Source organism: Rissa tridactyla, chromosome 2 (assembly GCF_028500815.1).
Source record: "Rissa tridactyla isolate bRisTri1 chromosome 2, bRisTri1.patW.cur.20221130, whole genome shotgun sequence".
In the NCBI taxonomy this organism is placed as follows: domain Eukaryota; kingdom Metazoa; phylum Chordata; class Aves; order Charadriiformes; family Laridae; genus Rissa; species Rissa tridactyla.
The window spans coordinates 32,969,291-32,980,414 of record NC_071467.1 but is presented as its reverse complement, the minus strand read 5'-3'; the positions used below and the strand labels follow the sequence as shown (position 1 = coordinate 32,980,414).

At 42.9% G+C, this 11,124-nt stretch overlaps 1 protein-coding gene across 1 annotated transcript in view; it reads left to right on the top strand.

The window, feature by feature from the left end:
- The first annotated feature begins 1,723 nt into the window (after positions 1-1,723).
- The window catches only part of PKIA (cAMP-dependent protein kinase inhibitor alpha), a 43,566-nt gene continuing 34,165 nt past the window's right edge, over positions 1,724-11,124 (top strand). The window contains exon 1 of the mRNA XM_054191869.1: positions 1,724-1,916. The gene's annotated coding sequence lies outside the window, so the exon portion shown is untranslated. The remainder of the gene's footprint in view (positions 1,917-11,124) is intronic.

Genomic DNA, 11,124 nt, shown 5'->3' with positions numbered 1-11,124 from the left:
TCCAGCTCCGGAGTCCCTAACATAAGGACATGGACCTGTTGGAGCAGGTCCAGAGGAGAGCCACGAAGATGATCAGAAGGCTGGAGCACCTATGCTATGATGACAGGCTGGGAGAGTTGGGGTTGTTCAGCCTGGAGAAGAGAAGGCTTCAGGGAGACCTTATAGCAGCCTTCCAGTACTGAAAGGGGGCCTATAGGAGAGATGGGGAGGGACTCTTTATCAGGGAGCGGAGCAATAGGATGAGGGGTAACTGTTTTAAAGAGAAAGAGGGGAAATTTAGATTTGATATTAGGAAGAAATTCTTCACTGTCAGGTCGGTGAGACACTGGAACAGGTTGGCCAGGGAAGCTGTAGCAGATGAAGATCCTTGAAGATCCTTACCTTCATGAGATTCCTATCCCCTTTTCCACTTTCCTCTACCACTACAGACACCCTTCCTAACTATACCAAGTCAGCTGAAGTGGCTCTTCTCCTGTTTCAGACCTCACCACTATGGAAAACATCAACATCTCCAACTCACGTCTACTTAAAAACCTTGCTTAGGTACCACTTGGCTAGCCGGTCAACAGGGCAGGTGCAGCGCCTTGGAAATGCCTGTACTCACATTTCTGTTTTCCTGGGAGCTCATCCAGCAGGACTTTTCTTGACCAGACACATCCCTGACTTGCTTGTGAAATACGAAAAGCTCTCCGACTACGATGATTTGGTCACACGCATTATCTATCCAAACTGGACTGCGTGGTGTTATTTATGCAGCAACACGGCCGTGCTTGTCCTGCACAGAGGATGGGTTCATGGGATTGTAAACTGTGACAAGAATCCAGCCCTCTTTATGAGCCTGTCAGTCACCCAGTACGCACACAGCACTCTGTAGGTAACAAAAATAGACATGCTGCCTACTGGTGGATCTTAAAAATATCAGGACGCCCTTGGAAAGGGAGAAGTGTGTCCTGATGACCTTGAGCTTAGTGCCTTTCCTCTGCTCTCCTCTCCCAGGCACAGCGCAAGAGCCACTGGCAAAGTCCCCTCCGCCCCAGAAACACCTGCATTTTTTAGGGGCACAGGCCTCGGAGCGCTTGCATGCCCTGAGGCCGGGAGGGAAGTGGGGAGACCCGGGCGCCCACACACAGGCACGAAGGATTACAGCGGATTTTCCTTCAAAAACAGACACAGACACACACATAGAGCTCTCCCGGGGGGAGGCTCTCCCTTGGCTCCGGCCTTGCAGCGCTGCGGGATCCTGCCCTCCCCCGTTCCTCGCCGCCTCAGCCCGGTACGGCCGGGTTGGGCTGGGCTGGGCTGGGCTGGGCTGGGCTGGGCGGCGAGGCCTCGGTGCCGGCCACCGGGGGCGGCGGTTGACAGCGGCCGTTGGGCGGGAACGTCGCGCACCCCACCACCCGCCGAGGGGGGACTCCCGTGAGGGGAAGGCTGGAGCGGAGGCGGAGCGGCCCATCCTGCCGCCGTGCCCGGGGAGGGACCCCCGACCCGCCGCCGCGCCGCCGGGGGACCGCGGCGCCCCTCGCAGCCCTCCCGGGCAGCGGGGTGTGTGTAGTACGGCAGGAGTGGCGGCCCCTCCGGTGGAGGGGGGAGCGCCAGGGCCCCGCAGCGCTCGGGCGGCCGGGAGGAAGGGGCCGTCTCCCCCTCCGCGGCGGGAGCGGAGTGCGGCGGACCGGGGAAGGGGGCGGGGAGGATGACTTCATGCCGACGGAGCGCCGTGAATTTAGGAGCAGCAGCTGCTGCCGCCACCGCCGCCGGCGGCGGGATGTGGGGGTGAAGCGAGAGCGGGAGCTGCCGCCGGCTGAGGGAGGGGCAGCGCCGGGCACCTCCGCTCCGCTGGGCCCAGGGGATCTGGGCCGCCACCAGCAGCCGCTGCGGGGAGGGAGGGAGGAAGATGCGCTGAGCCGGTCGCTGGAAAGGTGAGCGGGAGCTGCCGGAGGTGTGTGAGGGGGCGGGCGGCGGAGGCTGCGGCGCTGCCCGGTGGGGGTGCCGCGACGCCGCCGCTGCGAGCCGCCTGCCTCTGCTCGCCCCGTTCCCGGGGAAGGCCGGGCTGGTGGCCCGGGGAACAGGCGCCGTGCTGCGTGTGCGCAGGCAGAGTCTGGAGCCGTGCTCGGGCATGTAGCTTCCTCCTCCCGCGGTTTCCTCCAAAAGCAGAAAGGCTGCCCTCTCAGAAGCGCCACAGCGTTGCGTTTTTATCTCTCATTGCCAGGATGTGCGGTGGCTCGCAGCCAGCTGGCTGCTTGGCAGCCCGGGCTGCCTTCTTTACCCGTGCCAGGAGGGATTGACACGCGTGGAGGGGCATTTTTGTCTGCGGCGTGGCGCAGGACGGGCGCGAAGGCGGGAAAGGAGCGTGGAGCACTGCGACAGGTGCGGGACTGCGCCCCGGGCTTCCTGCTGCGCTCTCCAGTCCGATGTGCCTTCCTCAAGTGACGGGGAAGACATCTTAGGGCAGAAGGTGTTCAGGGGAACAGAATCAAAAAAAGGATGTTGTCTTCTTTACCTTCCTGGATTTGGGAGTCGCTTCACAGGAAACTAAAGGGAGTGTAGAAGTTGGAGAACCAGCCCTTATACCAAAATGGATTCTATTGACTTTTGGGGGGACTTATGCTTGCGGTTTTTTCCTTTTTCCATTTTTGTCATCTAGCACAAGGTTTGACAAGCAAAATAGCAAAATTCAAATGCCTTTGTTTGCTAAATGGAAGAATTAGTGAGTTGCTCATCCATCATATTGCCTTCAGAGTGAAAAAACAAGTACATGGCAGCATTGTAGCTTGGTCATTGGTGTTGCACGCTGTTTGTGGTACGTATACAGGTGTTAACATTAGATGAACAGTCTTTTGGAATTGAGTAGAAGTGAAAAGTCTGTCTGGCCTTTATTTGATATGTTGGTGATTTTTGGTTTTATGTTTTTCTTTGTTCTGCTTTAAAAAAGGTTGCGCTAAAGCAGGCATGTCAATACAGGAGGCTAGGGTTGGTGTGCAGAGGCAGATCATTAGAATGAGCACTATCTGCATGTAGTAGTGGTTAATGGCTCTATGTGGTTTGGTTTGGAAGTGAAAACAGCGATTGTGCCTCTGGGAAGAAAAGGATAGGGTATTAATCTGCTTTTAATGAAAAAAGAAAGCGGGATGTTGGAAGCTGAAGGTTATTTTATTCAATGTCTATTTACTTATACGTTCATCTTGAAGCATCCTGTTATCCTGTGTGTTCACAGAGCAGCTCATGCAGTTGAGGGCTCTCCAGTTGTGGTTGAAGCCTCTAGTCATGGCGCTAGTGTGATAGAAGTAATACTTGTGCAGGTGTCCTGGTTTGAGGACATGACAGGAGGTAACAGCCAGTTGCTTGGTCTGTTGTTGTTATTTCTGGGAAGATGTTTAAATACATGTTTGTGCCCCAGTGCTGTTGCTGGGTATGCAGAAGGCGAATGATGGATATAGAGACAGGAAATGTGTATAAAAGACAATTGAGGCTTCACAGGGCTGAAACAAAGAGTGGCTCGTGAATTGCAGTGTGAGAAATCAGTTCAACAGACAAATCTTTGCTCTGAAGAACAGTCATTAACTATGACCCTGTATAAGCTTGATCCTTTTAAGCACTCCATGGCACTGCCAATGTATGCATTTCAAAGTAGAAAAAAAATATATCTCATTCCATCAGACCTGTGTCTTTTGGGAGTCTGAGTTATGACATCTCTACTGTTTTTTCCTGTCTAGAAAAGAGCAAGGTTGGCTGTCTCAGCAATTGCAATGTTGTAGTCATTTGCTGATTTCTTCTCTAACTGGTTGTGGCTGGAAAAAGAAACCATGTAGTTGAGTTCAGATACTTCTCATATTAGTCCACCTACTCTATATAAAGTCAATTTCCTCACTGAAGAGAGCATCAAGTAATGGTCTCCCACTTTGTTCTTGTAAGTACAGGGTAGTATGAGTACTAACTAATGTTCACACAACATTAGCGCAGTAAATTTAGCTGTTCGTGCTTCCTGGCGAACCTAAATAATGTTTCAAAAGACTGTTAGTTAACATTTTTTATAATAGTGTGGTGTCAGGGATGATGGAGTAGTTGACCAAGAGCATTTTGTAGATGAGAACGTACATCTGATTGGTTTGACACTGAAAACTTGAATTGCTTTTGTTTTTATTTTATGTGTGCTTCTAAGACAGATGGTGTAATCATGTAAAATGGACATGTGCACTCTTGCATTAAAAAAAAGTATATCTAATTGTCAGTGTGAATTTAGTTCACTAGTGTAACTGATGTAAATCTACTTCATACAGACTTCTCTCCCAGATCTTCTCTTCCTCCTTCTGTTACAGTAACTTCCATACCTCTGCCAAGCAAAGAAAAGCATCTTTATTGTGGTTAATCTGGGGCAACAGCCCTGCTGACTGGAAGAACAGCCTAGTTGGCCAGCTGGGTAATGCCACACAGGCTGGGTAGCAGCTGAGATTTAGCTGCCTTTTCCTCAGAGGGTCTGCTATTTTGGAACTCTTCATCTGGGTTAGCTCTTCAAATTTGTAAGAGCTTAATTATCTTTGAGATTTCTAGGCCACGGTCAGCCTTTGAACCAGCAGGTTCATTTGACCAAATTTATGAGTGGGGGCCTGATGGGTATATTTGCATAAGGCTTGTTTCCTTGGGAGAACAAACTGGAAAACCCGGTAACCTTGAATGCACTTGAAGTTGCAGAGGTTTGATTTCACTTGTGATCCTTTCCAAGGGCTGAAATGAAACAGTTCAGTTAAACGTTCTCATAATAATACAAAATATATTAAAGCTGATGTTTCTAAGTACTGTTTGAACTAACTGAAATAACCACGTTCCAGAGCAAGCATGTGACTCAGTTCTGTTGTTACCAGGCTTTGAGTTGGATTAGTTTCCGCAAATTAAGAATTCCTTAAAGGAAGGCTTGAGCAGAGTGTGAGTGGACTGATATTATACAGTGAATTTAAGACTGTACTTTGGAATGTGCAAGCAATCAATAGTATTTTAACAGTAGTGATACCATTTTTTTCTTTTGAAGAACGAATGTATTGACACTTTTCCAAATGCATGCCCTTTACGTGCAGTAGCTAACATTTCTAGGTGAGAAAAAATTTCTGTCTGAGAAATAAATGCCAGCCATAAACTTAGTCTCCTACTATGCAAATAGATTTCATGTTGGACTCTTTAATTATTGTCAATAGAAGATCTTTCTTTATGTGTAGGGGCAGTCAACTGCAAAGGTAGCAGTTGTTAAGGAGAACTAAGAGTTTTATCCACGTGTAATGTATTAGCGATGGGAACAAGGCAAGCGGTAAGTATCTTTTTATCTTTAATTAGACCTAATCAAGTAAGTCAGCCCCTGAGTTTAATATCTGAAATATGGAGATAGAAGTGCAGAGTTCATGTATGCTTCTTGCAAAAGCAAGCTGATTTACGCCTTTCTCTTCAAGAGGACTGCACGTGACAGCAACACAAGCATGATTCCATTTCCATGTATTAGTTACACGATGCACTGAGAGGTTAGTTTAAAGTAAGTTTTCGTATTGCATGCTCCTACAAAATGACTCTGTTAAAACACCATTATAAAAGAAGGGATCTGATTGTACAAGAACTGTATGTTTACAGTATATGTCCCTATCTTTAAATATAAACATATTGGAGGAAACATATTGGAGGAGAAGGTGACACAAAGTGGACTCCCTCATAGAGTTGGTGCAAATGTTCTAGCTAAATACCAGATAAAATAATTTCATTTTTCTTCCTTTAGTTATTACGGTAGAACCAATAACATATGATAGTGATTTTTGTCTTCCCTAACATACTTAAGATAAGCTGCATTTCTGAGCTGGTCGCATTTGTGAGCTGGTCGCATTTCTGCAGTGGTGAAATGATTCCAGGGTCTCTCTGCCGTTCTTCCCTGGGTAAACCAAGTATAAAACACATACTCTGCAGAAAAGCTGCAGTGTAACAATTTCCGTGTCAGTCAGGGTGTAGATTAGTTCTCTCTAGTAGAATTTGTTTTGTTTTCTAACCTTTACTAGAATGAGTTTTAATATTGGCTACACTGTTGTTCTTTGCTTTTAAAGGACTCTTGGGCAACTTAATCTGCCCTGTGTTCAGAAGTACTGTAAAGCAATTGTCTGGCCTTTGCCCAATTATGCATCCCTTTCTACACTAATGTCCTAGTGATTCATCAGATGTGATACGCAAATAGGTCTAACTCCAACCTACAATTTTAGTTTCCCTTACTTTGTTTGTTTGGGGTTTTTTTTGTCACATCTTTGTTCTATCAACTATTCCAAAAGACCCAAAGGTATATCAAAGTTATCTTGGCATCTGTTAGCTAGCCTGTAAAATGTGCTGCAGCTTTAATGAGATCATATACCTCTTAATATATCTATATAATTATATATATTACATAATATATATTTTCTAACTATTCACTCATTTGCCTTCTAACTCCTACAGAATTTCCATTTACACATATGGTGAGCACGTAACTGTGGAGAAACGATTTCACCACCTGTTGTTTTAAAATAGCACAGATGCTTATTAATGGTCCTTCCATGATACTGTTTATAGCACATGTTAAAACTCACTTAAAATACTGTGGATCTTATTGGTAAAGGATATTATTACTTCAGCAGCAGCCTTAAATTGTTTCCTGTTCAGCATCTCTACTGAACTTGTTGATTATTCATAGGTAGGAGAGAGGTAAACTTCATAGATGGAGAAATGAGCTGGAGCTTAATGAGAAAGCTGTCAGTGAATCCTGTACAAGGTGTTCTGTGGAAGTGACTACTGCTATTTGGATAGCTGATGAACCTCAAGAACTGCAAAAAAATATGAGTGCACACATTCTTTGCACTCAGAAGTCTTGAACTCAGTTGATGTCAACTCCTTCAGGCCAAGGCTCAAAAGTAGAGTTTCCACACTTCAAAGCCAGGGAAAATAAACAATAGCGGAACTTGAGCCTTGATCAAGAGTGTCTCCTAATACTTTTTTTTTTTTGCCTTTTTTTTCATGGAAAAGTCACTTCTAAACTAACTAAACTAAATTTAGGTAAACAAATGTTCCATCAGTTTCCTGTTTTCTTTGTGTGACTTGGAATCTCAACTTTGCTTTCGGAGAATTTCTGCAGTTCTGCCTAATAATTTCTGGTCTGTAACTCTCTAGATTTGTCTGAATTTTTATTTTTTTTTTTTTTACTAACCTGGTCAAAGTAGTAATTAAAAATATGTTTCTACTTCGAAATCATCCATCCTTAAGTGGACCAAGAAAAATTCTTGATGTTAAGAGGCAGTTCACTATCATTCTCACTTTACTGAGATGTAAGTTTAAAAGGGAAATCAGGATAAGCTCTGCTACTTTCAAACTTCCCAAGGTGCTTACTTGCCATACAGAAAGTTCTTGATATCTCTGTATTGCTAGTGAATTCCCCGAGAGAGCACTATTATACGCTGCAAAAATATATATCACAAAAAAAGAATGAAACGTGTGTCTTAAGTTTAGCAAAAGCTCTTGGGAACTTAAGGTGAGTGTCTTTTTTTTTTGTGTGTGTGATTTTTAATTCTTTTTTTATAAATATATATAAAGACTTTTTTTTTCCTGTGATGCATGACACATGGCATTGGTTGGGTTTAGTATAGCTAGTAAATTAAAAAATAGTTGTTCACACTAGAATGGTGACTGTCAGATGCCTGTTCAAACTGTATAGGATAGATAAAAACTCATTTTATTCAGAAAAGCTGTGTGGCATATTGTTATAGATGTAGCCCGCAAGAATATAAACGTGCTATTAAAATAAGACCACTGGCAAAATTCCAGTAAAGAATGCTTAAAGTCGTAATGCCTAAATTAAATGGAGTAATCATCTTGTGATACAATCTCCCAGTGTTTGGTCCTCGGCATTGATTAGGAGTTCTTTAAGCATAAAGTAGTGTTTGCACAATTACATTTATCACAGGGGGCATCGCGTCCTCACAGAGTGTGTTTGGTTGATCTGATTTATATTCTCAGTTTCCACAGTATCTTTTCATAGTTATATGATTCAATGCATGTGGAGCGTAAGGAAGTAAGTCCCTTTATTTTGCCTTAAAATTTGTTGTCTAACGATTCAATTGGGGGCCCCTTTAATTCTTGTGATATGAGAAAAGTTAAACTGTTGTTCCCTTTTCAGTTTCTCAAAAGTCATGGTATTGCGTATCTGTCACGTTCTCTTTTTCCTCAAGAACAGAATCGTCTTGGTCTATTTACTCCTTCTGGATATATAGAGTCTGTTCCATATCCAATTTATTCGTTGTCACTTTTTTTATATACTTCCTGCAAACTTACTTCTGATGTGCAGCGGTCAGAATTTAGGAACTCTGTTTAGTAGCATGATAATTTCTATCTCTGTTCCATTCCTTTCCCAGTTTCTTTACTATGTATATTTCTTCCCGTTACTAATTACACGTTTCATTTGGATTGATCTCTTGTGTCCCTGTTACGTTCATTTTTATTGTAGGATCAGTACAATAATATGTTTGCAGTGAGACTGGAAGGAACTGGTGCCATTAGCAAGAGACATAGAAGTTGATAGTTGGATATAAAAAATTTGTATTTTAAACGTAAGAAAGAACAAACTGTAGTATGTAGTCTTATAGAGCAAGACAGATTCAGCCGTAAACCCTTCCTTTGTTTTGTGTTTTAAAATAGTGGGATGATGGCATCTTTACTGACTTGGGCTAATGTTTGTGAGCTCAGACACGGCAAGCAGAAAATAAAAGATTTGTTGATGCATATAAGAATTGGAGCATGTGAAAAAATTTTAGCCTCTAAAAGGCAGGCATAATGTAAAACACTATTTTTAGTTTGGGCTTTTTTTTGTTAATAGACTGGTGCATTTTAAGTAACTTATTTGTAAAGTCTCATGGAGTCAAAGCGTGATAAGAGATGTGAATGGAGTATGCATGACTATAGAAGCTGTATGACTTGAGAAAGAGACACAGCTTATCAAAATTGTTGACAGCATGCCTTAAAAGCCTAAGGAAATGACAGCTTTTTGTCAGTGAAGTAAGCCCTTTCTATCATGTATTTGTTTATGCACAGGCTACTAATGTTTTCATTCAGTTCTTAAACACCAAAACCTTTTCCAAGCAGAATATTTATCCTGAACAGGGAGTCCTCTAAGTTATCCTGAATAGCTAGAGGCCTTGTTGAGCACTTTTTTTTTTTAATGTGTTTATTTGCCTGCAGGGAGTTCAGGTGTTGATCTGTTGAATGGCAGCTATAATATTATGAGGTAGTAAAGAACTGTATAATGCCAGTGTCATTCACTCTGAGTGACAGTGTTCAAAAATAATGCCACTACCGTTATGTGTCCTTTCAGAGTGTAATTTTTGTATCTATATCTAATGTAGTACTACTAGGGCCTGACTGAGGGAATGGCAATATTCTCTTTAATTTTACAGAAGTAAAAAAATTGGTAAGTGGTAAAAAAACAGGTGCAAAGCCTTCACCCGTCCACAACATGTGCACAGCGCATCTCCAGAACAAGTACAGTTTGAATGGGTATTTATAGAAGATGAACACGATAGCGATACACTCAGAGAAACACAGATACTGTATAAGAAATTTAAGCATGTAACCTCACTTCCTCACTGATACTCTGGTATTCATTATATGTTCATGTAACAATAGGCTTTTAATATATAGAAAGCTAATACTGGGGAATGATTTCATTAGCACGTAAGGAAGGAATTGCATGAAGATATTTTGCATGGTATGACGCATTAGCTAATTGTCATTCTAGAAGAAGACACTTTTCAGTTGTACACTCTGCACATTTATGTAATTGCTATACAGACCAAAGAGCAAGAAGAAGCATTTCTGTTACCCTCTTTTTCTCAGGTACTGGGGAAATGTATTATTTATGTAGCACCTTTTATCATGAAGCACTTCCATCTTCATTGACAACATTTGCAAGTAAAGGGTGAAAGCTGTTATTTAAATGTTGTTTTCCCACAATTGTATAGCTGATAAGACTGCAGATCAGAAGAGTTATTTATGTTAATCTCCAGAAAAAGGTACTGATTTCTGATGACTGCTGCAGCACGCTGAACCGTGCTATTTCCTTCCAAGCAGAAAATTCTCTTTGCTATCACTTTTGTGCCTCATAGAAGCAATTTTTGCAGGCCGCTCATCTGTTATGGACTGTAGCTCTGCTTCTTAAGCAGTGTTTCTAGTAGGACAACACACTGTGCAAATGTATTTCATGTAAGTTTACTAGATCCTCCAAGTACACTCTTTGTTAGCATTTCTGTTCTTCTGTTTTCCTCTTGCCGCCTTGGTATGGCTAAGCCAGGCACTGATACTCCTTTTCAAGTTTTGTAAGTTTGGTGGGGTTTTTTACTGAATTTTGTCAAGAAGTAAAATTTTTGAGATTATAGTTGGGTCTGTCTTGCTAGCACAGTATTTTCTAAATGTGTTCTTCACTACTCTCTCAAGCATTTATTTGGAGACTAAGAGATTGCATACGTTAAGCAAATTACAAGGCAGAATTCTAGAAAGCAGACTTCGGCACTGTTCAGCAAAACTTCAGCATCCAAATGACTGCCTATCTTCCTGTGGTGGTGTGTTGCATTCATTTCCTACTGCAGTGGGAGGAAAAAGTGACAAGAACATTCCAAATTTCCCCTGCTTTGCTTTCCAGGCTGTGTCATTTGAGCCAATTACTGAATATTGTGTTTTCTTTGAGCCTTAGGCAGCACCTAAGCACCTCATTTTGGTGTCTAGGCATGCTTTTGGCAAGTAAGCTCTTCTGTCCAGCTCCTCCTGAGAGCAGCAGTTGCCTGTGTCTCCGTGCTCAGTAGTGATTCATTACACTCTCCTCTCATGGCTGATCTTCAACACCTTCTTTCATAATTCTATTCTTGCATGAATTTTTGTGACAAGTAAGGGGGTTTTGAGGGTGTGTGGTTTTTTGTTTGTTTTTTTTTTTTTTTTTTTTAGTATGGAACAGGTATCAGCAGGATCAAAGTTGCAGTCTTTGCTTTACGTTAAACAGTGTCCGTGAATACTGCTGAGCACTAGAACAGTTTCATATAGGACTGTTGACTGTTGCCAAAAATTTTGGTACACTTTTGGCTTGTCTCAACTTGT